Here is a 13,487-nt window from a genome sequence, read left to right on the forward strand (position 1 = left end):
CAACAAATCACACCATAAATACTGAGATCATTTAGTAGAAATTAGTCATTTTTTACGTTTAATTTCAAGATTTTAAAATATATTTGTAACATTATTGCAAATGACTTGTTAACAAAGCTGACACGGGTTGTGCAATCATTTTGTCCTTTTTAATGTAAGCAAGACATTTAGAAATAATGTAGATGTAGAAGGGAAGTGATGGCGCAAAGGTTATAAAGGCAAGCATGTAATTAAGAAGTTGTTGGTTTGAATCCCCTGAACATTGGGAAAGGTGAAGCACCCACACTTGACCACACTATAATACCCATTCTGGGCCCTTGACCCCACATCTGTTCCTCTGGGTCCTCTAAATCAGTGGTTCCTAAACTTTGGRTTGGAACTCAATTGTGCTGGATTTTCCAAATAAATTACTTTATTTTAAAAATGACTGCTAACAACTTTTTAGTTGTTCCAAAGGAGTGACGTGGTTAGTGCAATTAAAAATAGAGGAAAGTAATATAATACACATTGTTGCTATGCTCTTGCTTATTTGACTTGATACAAAGGTTTATCAATCAAAAATAGTTGGAGGYGCAGGTCTCTGCTACTTTGTGGGTCAAAACCTAAAAGGTCAGGGAACCATTGCTGTAGAAAGTAGCTCCCTGCGGTGGCATCAGGAAGGGCACCCGTTGTAAAACAATGCCAMATCCTCGTGTTATTTTGCTTGCTGTATCGATCCTTTCAGAAAGGGAACAGTTGAAGAATGAATAAATTAATGTGAAAGAAAAATAAAACAAAGTTCAACCACATAAAATAAAAAAATGTTGCTTTGAGAAGGTTGTGATGATTTTTTATTGTTTTTATTTATTTTTAGCAATTAGCCATCATTATTTAGGTAAACTCTGATTGATTTCCATCCTTATATGTTTTGACACAACATATGTATATCTCTTACATGACATTCTGCTGTTAAAGACTTAAGAGCTCACGCATACTGAGTTTTGAAAATACAAAATTCACTAATGTGTGCTTCTTTGCTTTGTTTCTCTTTCTATGTGCTTCCTRCACGACCACATGGGACATCCATATCTTCTCTTGTGTTGTCGGCATCAATAGGTAAGACAAAAAAACTTAACTTCTGCTTTTTATTGGTGCGTTTAATTGGTTTCGTTTTCTTTTCTTTGAATATCTCCAGGGAAAACATGAGTGTGCAGGCTCGTGTTGAAACTTGTGGTTTCACAACACCAAATTAATACATTTTTGATTAGTCTTGGCACTGTTTTCTCTTGACAATACGTAGATGTGAAACGTCAAACAAAAAGAAGTTCAGCAGAAAATAACTGCTAAAGAAATATGTGTTTCTGAAGATATAAAAAGAAATGAAAAATGACCAAAGAGAGTAAAAACCAAAAGGGTGATTCCACCAAACTAAATGTCAGACGATATCTTAATGCAAAGCAGAAATGATGCTACAGTTGGGCTAAACAACCTTTTAATAATTCATAGTTTGATGTAATTTTTGCTGCATTGATAAGTTGCCCGTTTATGAGAACTTGAGTAAGCATATATCCTATTCTCCAAGCACTTCTACATCTGCAAACCTTGCAAAGTGTTGCGCCGCATGTCCCAGGGCTATAATACAATCTAAACATGAGTGCAAAATGGGGGAAGCTRTGGAACATCTAGACAGAGTTGATAATTGGTGGTGGTGCTGATGGGAGTTGTACTTCATCTAGAAGTTTCAGAAGTGCCGCTCCTGGCGATGTCACTACCCACACAATGGTATATTTTTTTCCCGTATAAGGAATAAAAAAAACACACTTTTCATCTGCTCAGAACAATAATTTTGTGACGCCCAAAGCTTCCGTAGCTCTATTCTGCACTTTTGAACTGTATGTGCCTCAAGTCTGATCATTAGCATCACAGAGGACCAATGCATGGATTAATAATGTGTAGCTTCTTTTTAATGTATGGCATCCTAGATGTCATAACAATGATTCACAATGGGATAATTGAGCTCATCTGGTTCAGTGATGTGTTTTCAGTTTGGCGATGTGCATGGGAAAGCCTTGGTGTTTGATCTCACTGCTGATTTTTATGCAAAACCTTGCCGAGAATTTGATTAAAGATCTAAAAAAAGTATGACTTCATCTACAAGACAAGTGCATACTGTAGCCTAGAGGCTAAAACTGCGTCAAGCAAGAGCCRTTTTTGTAGTTCCATCCTGTTCAAAGATGAGTAAAAGTCCTTGGTAAAAATGGATTTTCTTTGACGGCACACTTTTTGTAAAAATTGAAGATTAAGGTCATTTAAAGGGTAAGGGACTTTGGGGTTGTTTATGTAATGCCATTAAGCCTGAGTGTAGGGGTTAATGAACAAGTGTAAGGCAGGAAGGATGCTCCCACACACAACATCCCCGTGTGTGTGTGTGTGTTTGTGCATGTAGTGGATCCCATAATCCTTTAACAGGATTACAAGCTGCATTGTCCTTCGTTCACTTGTTCTTTTCCACCCACATATTCTGATATCGAGGATGTCAGAGCCCACATTTAGGATTAGAATGTAACAGGCTCTCAATACATCTAGTGAAAGCAAAACCTCTAGGTTAGATTGTCATTTTAGGAAGCCTCCTTCAAGGGAAGGTTTTGTTACGTGAGCTTAGGTTTGAATTGTCTTTGATTGTTTAGAAATTTCCTAAAACAATTTGTTATATTTGCCGCTTTTTAGGTGGGAAATGCATCACAAGAATTAGCTTTTTTTTCTAAAATAACATCAGAGCCACATTTTGTGAAAATTATGGATACAGTCAGTGTGTAAAAAATTAGGTCAACCCCATGATTCAACAGCTTGTATTAGCTTTTTAGCAGCGATAACTTGTTGTAGTAATTTTTTGYAGGACGTGATTAGCATACATATCAAGTTGTACGGATTGTCCRTAATTTACATAGATCTTCCCTCGATTTGCAGGTACATAAACGTATAGAGCAACCTTATGGATTTTTATAGATGTATAGAGCAACCTTACAATTTTTTTGCAGACCTTTCCAAAAACTTAGTTTCAAATTTATTTATCATGTCAGAGCCTGTAGGAGTGTTAAAAAAACAATAAATAACATCAAGTAACCATCTTTATTTCCTCCTGCTTTATTTATCATTTATTTACCATTATTTAACCAGGTAAGTCCCATTGAGATCGCAGATCTCTTTTTCAAGTGTAGCCTGGACCTGAAGGCAACCTATTGTACATGTTTTTGGGGGTGGGGGAAACCAGAGTACCTGGAGAAAACCCATGCAAGCATAAGGAGAACATGCAAAATCCATACAGAAAGACCCCAGGTTCAAACTGGGGATCGAACCCAGGATTTTGCTGTGAGGCATTGGTGCTAACCACTGAGCCATCCTGCCGCYGGTGCAGGTGCTGTCATCTATATGATTGACAGTCTGCATGTCCCCCTGCACGTGATTAATACATATGTTTGGTGAAATTTACAGATTTTTGAGGCTCATTATACAGATAAACATCCAAAGGGGTTGACATGTATAAATTAGATTCTTACGTTGTTGTAGATAACCTTTGCTTCAGTTCAATAATAGTAGTGACTAACCCAAAAAGATAGTAAATGCAAGGTGAATTCAACAAAAATCCAGTGTTTTCTTAACATTAAAAAAAGTTCCTAGCAAAACGTTTGTCATGTTCAGCTTTGGGAGACAGGAATGTTCAGTTGAAATGTTGGTTGGAGAGTTAAGGTCTTCAACAGACAAGAAAGTGGGCAAAATTGTTAAAAAGGTCAATTTGTACCAGTGTCTTCTCACTTGTGGTTGCCACATCTAGTGTGTAACAACATTTGTGTGACTGACTACAGTAGAAATCGTGCGAGGCTATAGCAGAAYGAATGCTATGGAAGTAAACCTAGCAGCACAGTAATGAGATATAGGGTTTACAGTWCTCATTTAGGGGCAAAAAGTGCAATGATATGTTCAGGGTGGTCCTGTAGTCTTTCACTTACAATAAAATGTTTGGAGCAGATATTAATCCACGGTTGCATTGAATTTCTTTAAGCTTAAACACAGCTAAACTGTGCACTGTGATTAATAACTGTGGAGCCTGCTACCAGTGTTTGTATGCATACGAATGCATAAACGTGGTCACATGACTAGTGTTCTAAAAATGGCCTGAGTGGAGAGCACCACTAAAGACATTGGTTTCTGCAGTGTTCTATAGTCTCAATACAAGATTTTAATCCATTTGAGGTCAGAAGTTTGACTGAATCATTGTAGCAACATTATTTATTTATTTATTTATTTATTTATTTATTTATTTATTTATTTAYTTATTTAYTTATTTATTTATTTATTTATTTGTCATTTTGTTGTGGATTTCCTGGTGGGCTTGAGATCTACTTTATACTCTGATATGCAGAGCGGTTCATGGTTGATTCAATGATGACTTTGACTTCATGCTCAGCTCATAAAGTACTGTAAAGCCGCAAAAGAAGTGCAAATCATCATCTCTTTWCCACTGTGCTTGACAGGCACAAGGATTTTTATTGTAATCACTATTTGTTTCTCACCATACAAAGCTCTGAACAGTATGGCCAAACATGTCTAATTTAGTCTTATTTGTCCAAAAGGACATCCGGGTGAATTTGCTGGGATGTCTATTCAGGAGGATTAGCAGCTGTCTTAAACGTTTTCCACTTACGAATAATCAGTGTCAGTGCAGAATGGTGGACTCCATATTGATTGTGAAGGACCTTATAACCCTTCCCAGAATGATTGGCAGCAAMAACTGTTTCTCTAAGGTCACTGCTGATGTCATTCCCTCTTTCCTCCACCTGCTAAAGACCAGATCATTGTTATTATGCCTTAATACACATCTTTTTTGTTTGTTTGTTTTAACAATGGCTGTATTAAAATTAAGGCTGGTGTAGAAGTAGAATCCAGGCTATCAGTTATGTCCACATGATCAGAAATTTCTGAATTATTGTTATTCAAAATTAAAAGATGAGTGTTGAGATAGAATTAGGAATGGTGGCAGCCAAAGTAACAGAGCCTGTATGTGATCAAGTTATTTGAAAGCACATGCCAGCAGTTTTGCATGTTCTAGTCCATTAACTGCAAATTGCACATGGCTTGCTTTAGGGTCTCCCATTTCCCAAAACATAGAATAAGCAAGTTTTTAGATGGATTTTCTTCATTATAACCAGTGACTAGTGAGGCCGGTGCTGCTGGTGTTTGCTTAATGGCCATCTCCTGTGACTGATTGTAGACAGTGTGTCTCAAAATGCCTTTTTTTTGAGGGGAAATAGAAGTTAACTCGTGTACAGTATAATATTTGGAAGGTCAGACCTACCATTATATCATCAATGAAAGCTTTGACTGAGCTATACAAAATGCAAACAGAATGAATTTTTATGGGAGGRGTTTCAGGGCATTGGTAGTCTGAAAGAGCCTTAGTGATACAGTTTWYAGGACAGTGTCACTAATGGTTACTTTCCTTTGTGCTCTTGGTACAAYGCAAGAATCTCTATTTGGCCCAAAAAATTGTTTATATTGTTTTTTTTTTCTTTTTCAACATTGTGTAGTAGGACCATGTCAGAACCATGAAGTGACTTTAACTGAACAATCTGAGGAATACCATAGTCTTTGGATTAAATCCAAGTTTTTAAAGCCAAAGTCCTTTCACACAAACAGTCTCCTTTTTAGGCACAAATTCTTCTTGGACGTACTTGTGCGTTCAGCGGTGCAGCAAGTAAAATGGTCCCCATGACCCAGTTTATTAATGTTCCCAGTGTTCCAAATGTTGCTCAGGYTATTTGAATCAGTATCCAGCAAATTCCTCAAAAAATTTAAAACTATTATCGTTATTGTTGTGGAAATATCCACTTAAAGGCAGAAACACRTGAATAAAAGAAAAGTGCACTGCGTGGTTTTCGGTCGTCATATTTAATAAGGTTTGCATATGCAAGATAAGTAGCAACAACTCATCAGACCCAAATCAGAGAATCTGTCAAGCTGCAACTGGCTGAACAATGAACAGAGATACAGTTTTACATCCGGTGGCAGATCGTGAGCGTCCAATCACAGACCAACAAATGTCAACATGGTCCAGTGACAGAGCTACGGCTCGTATAGAGATGATCAAAATAAGAGTGAGGTTACAGACATGAAAGTCATCTCAGAAATCATGAGAACAGATTATAAAAGATGTAGCAGTTATCAAAAGAGATACAATAATAGGAATGGGTCAAGGCAGTATAAACTTAGCAGTCATAGAATTATATAACATATTTCCATCACACTCATGAAGTGCCAAGCTGTAATTATAGTTATCTACACTGGATTTGTTTTAGGCTGAATTATTCAAAAGCGCTGTTAGTGTTAAAAATATATATATCTATTAGAGATGATGTTCACAGCACCAGCTGCCTATGGCATAGTTCAAAACACATCTTAATTTGCACACATAGAGATGGCTCTTTAAGTACAATATGACCTTCATGCAAATCCATTAAATTACTTTTGAGAAATTCTCCCTTGTGCACACAGGTGTATTTTTACAAGCAACATTTTCTCATGAACAGATGCTAAATTATCACTTAGCTGTGCTCTGGATGCAGGCGAATGAAGGGAACATGATGTTGAAAGTGCGGTCAAAAACTGGAGTGGCAATGGGGAAAAGGCTACATTATTCTCATGGGGTGGTGACAGTGTATGTTGGTTGTGTGTTTGTGACCCTTAAGCTGAGCTGTGTTTATGTTCTCGTATTGACTGAGGAGCTAAATGGGGATGAAGGCGGCCTGATGTCATCGGCTAATGGACAGCGGCTTATAGAGACATAGTTGCTCTCAGTAGATCAGTAAGATCAAAGGTCAATGCCAATATGGCTAATCTATAATCCATGTGTAAACACCAGATACACAATGTCCTAATCTAGTTATGACCATATAACGATGTGTGGCAAAAGGTTATTTTTTTGTAAAAATCAAATGCGTATAGATGGTGAATCCTTTAATTAGTTTTTCTTCTGAGCATCAGGTGTGTGGCGTCCCACATTTATCCTACTTCACACTGAAAACAATCCCCTTGAAAATCACTGCAGTGTGAGATGTGGAAAAATAGACTTYGTTGCCTTTTCATTAGTATTCATCCTCCATATGTGATACTCAGCTATTCTGTTTGTTAGTTGCAGTGTAAAAATGTCATATCCTGTTTCCACTAATACAATTAGACTTCATGCTGGCCTCTCAGAGACTCAAGTCTTTGAGCACTGATCAGTATTTGTGTCCTGTTAGACTCCTACGGAAAAATTGCAAACATGCTTTGAATAAACTCATATTTAGTGTGCTGAAGCATGTAGGCTTTCAGTTATTTTACTGTGAAGTTTTGTGGCCTGAACATCCAGTGTAATCCGTTTGTATTCAGCTGATTCTTTTGTGGAAGGATATTTGTTTGAGTTCACATATATGGTATATAGCTTATATAATGTGTGCCATCTGGAAATACAGATTTATTTGCAAATTTAATGATAACCACTGCTTTAATGGCAACATTTGTCCTCCTATAGAGTTATTCAGCTCATATTGGATGACCATGATCTATATTATTGTGAGCTGAAATTGAACAATACACTTAATTACCTCCGCCAAGGGGAGGAGGTAATGTTTTCGGTCGCGTATGTCAGTCTGTCTGTCTGTCTGTCTGTCTGTCTGTCTGTCTGTCTGTCTGTCTGTCTGTCTGTCTGTCTGTCTGTCTGTGGACAAAATTACTCAAAAACGCATGGACAGATTTTCATGAAATTTTCACCACAAGTGGGTATTGGCCAAAGGAACACACCATTAAATTTTGGTGATGATCCAGATCACGATCCGGACCCAGGAACAGCCAATCAGCTTCAAGGAAGCTGACTGTCGTCTTCCAATCACATCGGATCATTCGTAGACGGGTCAACCACCCGACTGTAGACATCCAACGGGATTGCCTGAAGCAGTGCAGAAGACCAATCACACGAAGGCACATGGAACTAAAACTTTACAAAGAATTGTTTTTACATTGAAAAACTTACTGTTTGAAGTTACTTGAAGTTGTACAAAAAAATACAACATCACATGGCAGCAAACACAAAGTGCACAGTATTAATTGGTGACAGTTTTTATGTCACTTAATTGCACACAGTATGCTTTTGCCCAACCCCATGGTAAATGCTTTGTGTCTGTGTGTAATAATAGATTTCTGTTTTTTTGTTTTGTTTTTTGTAGTTTATAAAAATGTCCAGTTTAATAACGTGTGAGAAATCTACAATTTTCTGTTTATTCAGTCAGTATTTCATACAGCTGGCAAAAATATATTGATCTGCTTCATTTTTTTAAGTCAGCATATCATAAAAGATTAACCCTTCATGTTATGGAAAGTCCCTCTTGATACAAGAGAAAAATCAGTTTTTTTAAGAAAATGGCTGCTTATCAATTAATTGTTAGTCAATTGATAAGATCAATATAACTTCCATCCCAAGTTGGAATAGTGGAACTAAACCAGATTGTAAATTTCCAGAGTGTAAAACCAAAGTCATAAGCTAAATAAATGYTATGCTTTCTAAATAAGGCTTTGATATAAAACTGTATTGTAACATCTTTTTGTCTTTACGTACTGTTAAATTCAAGACAAACGCCAGACCAGTTTCGCTTCAAGTGCTTTAGATAAAATGTAACGAGGGAAATAACCATTCTTTCCACCACTTATGTAGCAATCTTCACATTTACGATCATAGCAAGAAATGTACTGTGGGATCAGTATTTCGTAAGACAGATTTGCTTCTGCTTCTCGCAGAGGTAAAAGCAAGAAAAGACAAAAATAACAGCAATCAGTGACGGGAAGAAAAGCCAATACAAGAGACGGAGGAGTTATTTGGTCAACTCACCGACAGGCAGAGTGGTGTGAGGTAAGCAAAGAAAAAGAAGGGGGAAGTTGTTGCTCTTAACTGAGACAAACTGGAGCTATTAGAGGGGCTATTGTTGCCTGGCTGGCCCCTGAAAGAACAGCTTGTCCAAGCACTTATTCAGTGAATAGATGTGGCCCACACTGCTGGCTATCTTGCCCGATAGCACAGATCAATCTGACCAAGAGAATCAGCTCTGTAGGAAGGTGTGTGCATGTATGACAACACAATGCACTGCTATTGGTTTAAGTTCTTACTTTTTTTCTGAGTTTTAATTGCATATATGTACAAACTTTTTATACATAATCCCTGTAATGCTGCAATATGTAATAATGCCTTAAAATCGGGCTTCAAAATGTAATGAAACTGCACTAAAACTGCATTTCGTAGTAACTGACACAAAATGTAATAAAAGTCTTCAACGCATTTTGTAACACTCACAGCTGCATTATGTAAAAACATTATTACATTTTGCGGTGATTGTTAAATGCAGTGGTTGCTTTTATTAGAAATTAAAATGTAATAATGTGATACATTATGTAATAAACGATCCCAAACCAGTGTTTTTGTTCGTCCTAATCAATACACTTGTAATAATGATCATGTTGTAGATACTACACATTTTAATCTTTGAATCTTTAGTTAATAAATAGAAATAATTTTATAACTTATTGACCTATTAATCTTTACTGTCCTGATCTCTATACCGAAGATATTCCACTTTACAGACTACTCCCAGACTAAAAGTCAGCTTTAATGAAACATGAATTGTAAGTGAGGCTGCAGCTCACAGCTTTGAGGGACRTACCTGTGCTCTAAAACAGGCTACAGGCAGCCTGTCCTGTGAGCCGCCTGGTTGCTGACTGATCAGTTTGTCAGTCTTCTTTGATTGTATTAACGGACTGACAGGCAGCTTTCTTGTATGAATCATGTTTACAGTCAGTGTTGCTTCATGTTCTGTTCATCTTCATGAAAAAATAAATAAAAAATACTTTCACTGACCCCACCCACTTCCCAATCTTTGTTTTGCTGCATTTTTGTTTCGTTGACATAGTTTCCATTACATTCTGCATGAATCAAATCCATTTTTGCCCCATTTAAATTAAAAAATAATTTAACACTGTAGTGGCGGCATGTTATGATTGACAGCTAATGCCGCTTCTCTGCTTTCATGTTTTTCTCTTTTCTCTTCTCCTCCTTCTGCAGCGAAATAAGGAGACATTATCTGATGGTTGCAAATTGCAGCCACTAAATAACGTGTCTCAATTTTTTATTTTTTATTTGTAATTGGAATCAGTCAAAAGTGGGACAATGTGTGTGTGTGTGTCGCTTTGTTGGGCCTTGCGTGAGACAGATGCGCTGTTTTTCTGCACCATGCACATCACGCTGTGTGGCATTGTGTTGGTCAGGACCTGACTGTGAAGGTGTGCGGTGCTACGTTGCTGGGTTTGTGTGCCATGCGCATTGAGCACATGTGGTCTGTATTTSTGKGGGCGATGTGTGGTGATGGTTTTAGCTACACTCTGATAAAATCCTGCACCTCTGAGGAAACTTTTGTGGTTCTGTTCAATTTGCATTAAATTGGTAGATCATGTGCTTCTTTCATGCAGCATTAACAAAAACATTTGTTGCTTTTTAAAGCACATTTTGGAGAAACCTCACACAAGCACAAGCATAAATGCAAGCTCTGCATCAAAAGACCCCAGGTCCGAACCAGGGATCGAACCCAGGACCTTCTTCCTACCTGATGATTAGTTTTAAGATCAAAATATGTCCAGAGCTGCAAGTTTCAAGCTCAGAGTTAGTAGGTTTAATTAGCTGATTTTATGTGAGCAGTGATGCTTAAAGGTAGGACAGTATCTGGTATGGTTCTCTATGATGTGAACAATCGAGATAATAACAATCTATTGTTAGACTGATGGTCCTCCTTTGCTATGAAAAAACAGTGTTGATAATCATCCTTTAACCTGTTTGTCCACCATGTGGAGGCACTGCTTATAAGGCTGAGTTTATCTGAAACTCCTCAGACTGAATAATTCTCCTGGAGGAGAGATGATGTTTCATTAAAGAACCTGTCCAGAGGACCTACTTATTTTTTTTGACAGAATCTAGAGACATTGTTGAAACTCTTAGGTTTTGATGTGTTTTTTTATGCTACTAGTATGGTTAGAATTTGCCACTTAATTCTGCATCTCACTGGGTTGCAGTTTTTGGTGACTGATTGGAGATAAAATTGAGAGAATATATCCAAGTTTTCAGTTGAAATTGCATTAAACTGGTACGTATGGGACCAACTCAAAGAAAGTAAACTAGAGGTTTTCCATTCACCCAGCAACTCCATTTAGAGACAGAAACTTGGAAAAACTCTCACGGATGCCTTTTGCAATTTGTCACAAACTTCTGCATCCCATTGAGATACAGGTTTTACAAAAGTGATTAGGAATCAGAAACAGAGTGAACATTTGTCCATCTGAATACTTGCCATCTTTGCAATAAAGCAGAAAGGCTAAAAACATAGGTTTAGAGTGCAAAATGAATGTCAAGTTTATTAAGTATTCCATAGCATTTCTGACACTAGTTTGTTTTTAGTAGTTTCTTAACCTTGGCAAAGGTAATTACTTTTAGTTCATAGTAAATTGGACTGGTGCAGCTAAATAAGGTTGTCGGAACATTACAGTACACAGTGCAGTATTCAACCCTAACCCGATTTAGTGTGACCATATGCTGAAACAGATTGAAATATCTTTCAACCGTACTCTCCAAACAGTCTTACATCAACTTGCTAATTCCCTCCCTTTGCTTCACACCTTTTTTTCCCCTCTCTTACACACCGTTCACATGCAGTCACTGCCCCGCTTCAAAGATGGCTGATTTAACTAGTGCCATCTCCCACTCCAGTAAGCAGCTTCCAAAGCGGCTTTGAAGCYGCATCAATCTTCCTTTTGCATCTGTCAAACTTCTCTAACATCCACTTTCCAACCAACCAGCCCATCAGGAGGAAATCAAAGCCCCTTCAGGCGTTTGACATGCTGTAAATAGCCTGCTATGGATAAGCCACAGTGTGAATGAGCTCTGAATGGGATGAGTCTATTTGCTGGCTCATAACTGCGCAGTTTCATATCCCCCACAGACCATATAACACGGACCTCGTAATAGTCCTCTCATCATTTCACATTCAACTCACAGGGTTTTTATCACCCGTGCCTTAATTTGTGTGTGCATAATTGAAAGAAAATTAGATTTATGGGAACCCCGTGTACAGTAGTGAAACCCAGCAGTCGCTCTCTAGCTCCATCTTTTCCTCACACACACACACACACACACTCCTCTGACCTTGTTGCCTCTTTTATTTACTGCACAATGACTGCAATTTCCAGAGTGTAATTAGAGCCGTTATAGCCCAGCCTTTGGTCTCAGTCATTTAGAGGTGAGTACACTATCAGTCCTCTTCCCCTTCGCCCCATGAGTCAGAATCCCCACCCCCACCCACTACCCCTCCTTCTTGGAGCAAAACCCAAAATCTTGCACCTTATTTTTTTCTGAGGTGAAAAGGGGACAATCATCTCAACTCATTTTCATTTTGAATGCTTAATTAATCGTTTTCTCACAATTCCAGCTGAACACTAACAAATTGCCCCGGTCAGAGCCTGAAGACAAGAGGATTTTGTGTTAATTAAGCGTGCAACAATTCATTTACATGCCATTCCCTCTTCTTCCCACATGCCTACATCCTCTAAAGCACAACTCTGCAGCTGTCACTGCTTTAGTTTGTGTTTTTATTGCATTTTATTTTTTGCCTGCGACATGGAGGATGCACTACCTGTGCTGTAATGACATTCAGGCAAGGAGTAAAATATATATATATGTATATATATTTTTTTACTAGGAACTTCACTTGATAAAAGGAGATTTGTACAAAGTCTTGGTTAACACAATGGTGTCACAGTTAACTTTTTCCCCTGCACTAAAAATACTTTTTGGATAGTGCTGAGCCAAATGAGAGGCATAACACCATACTTCTTTATTTTGCTACTGAATCTAACTTACTTGCATTTCATTATTTATGAATAGATGCACTTTTTTGGAGGGGGGGTTGTTTTCAGTTCAGATATTTTACTTAATGCAACTTTTATGCTCAAAGTGATTTCAAACATCTTAGTCAAATTGAACATTTTACTTTATTTGCTTTTAAAAGGGCAATATTACGTGTTTCTCAGGCATACATTTACTATACCATAATAAAGTATCTATGTCACCTTTACTTGTTATTAAAATGCTGGTTTTTTTTTTGTTTAAAAAGAAAATAAACTTATCTTCTCATCACTTCCTCTTCTAAATGCCTTGAAATTGGCCTCTGTCTCTTTAAGAACCACATTCTGCTTCTGTCTCGCCCATTTCAGTGCTGGGGGGGGGGTTACTTGGCATCTGAAAATACATTTCCTCAAAGGTATTTTGAATCTGAAAAGAGCTTCACTGTGTGAGAAGTAGTGGAGCTCAGCAGACAGTTAGGTTTCACTTTCACTTTGCTCTGTTGCTGCTGAGACCCTACAGGAGTCATGGGTGGGGTGTGTGG

General features: G+C 37.7%; 1 protein-coding gene and 1 long non-coding RNA gene across 2 annotated transcripts in view; one reads left to right on the forward strand and one right to left on the reverse strand.

Moving 5' to 3' along the window:
• The window catches only part of LOC106523919 (uncharacterized), a 13,387-nt gene extending 5,409 nt beyond the window's left edge, over positions 1–7,978 (reverse strand). Inside the window, exon 1 of the long non-coding RNA XR_001310949.1 lies at positions 7,816–7,978. This is a non-coding gene — a long non-coding RNA (uncharacterized LOC106523919). The remainder of the gene's footprint in view (positions 1–7,815) is intronic.
• ncam2 (neural cell adhesion molecule 2) overlaps positions 1–13,487 on the forward strand; it is a gene marked incomplete in the record, with an annotated part of 567,846 nt that overhangs the window by 248,264 nt on the left and 306,095 nt on the right.

The sequence above is a fragment of the Austrofundulus limnaeus genome, unplaced genomic scaffold (genome assembly GCF_001266775.1).
Source record: "Austrofundulus limnaeus strain Quisiro unplaced genomic scaffold, Austrofundulus_limnaeus-1.0 Scaffold170, whole genome shotgun sequence".
Taxonomy (NCBI): domain Eukaryota; kingdom Metazoa; phylum Chordata; class Actinopteri; order Cyprinodontiformes; family Rivulidae; genus Austrofundulus; species Austrofundulus limnaeus.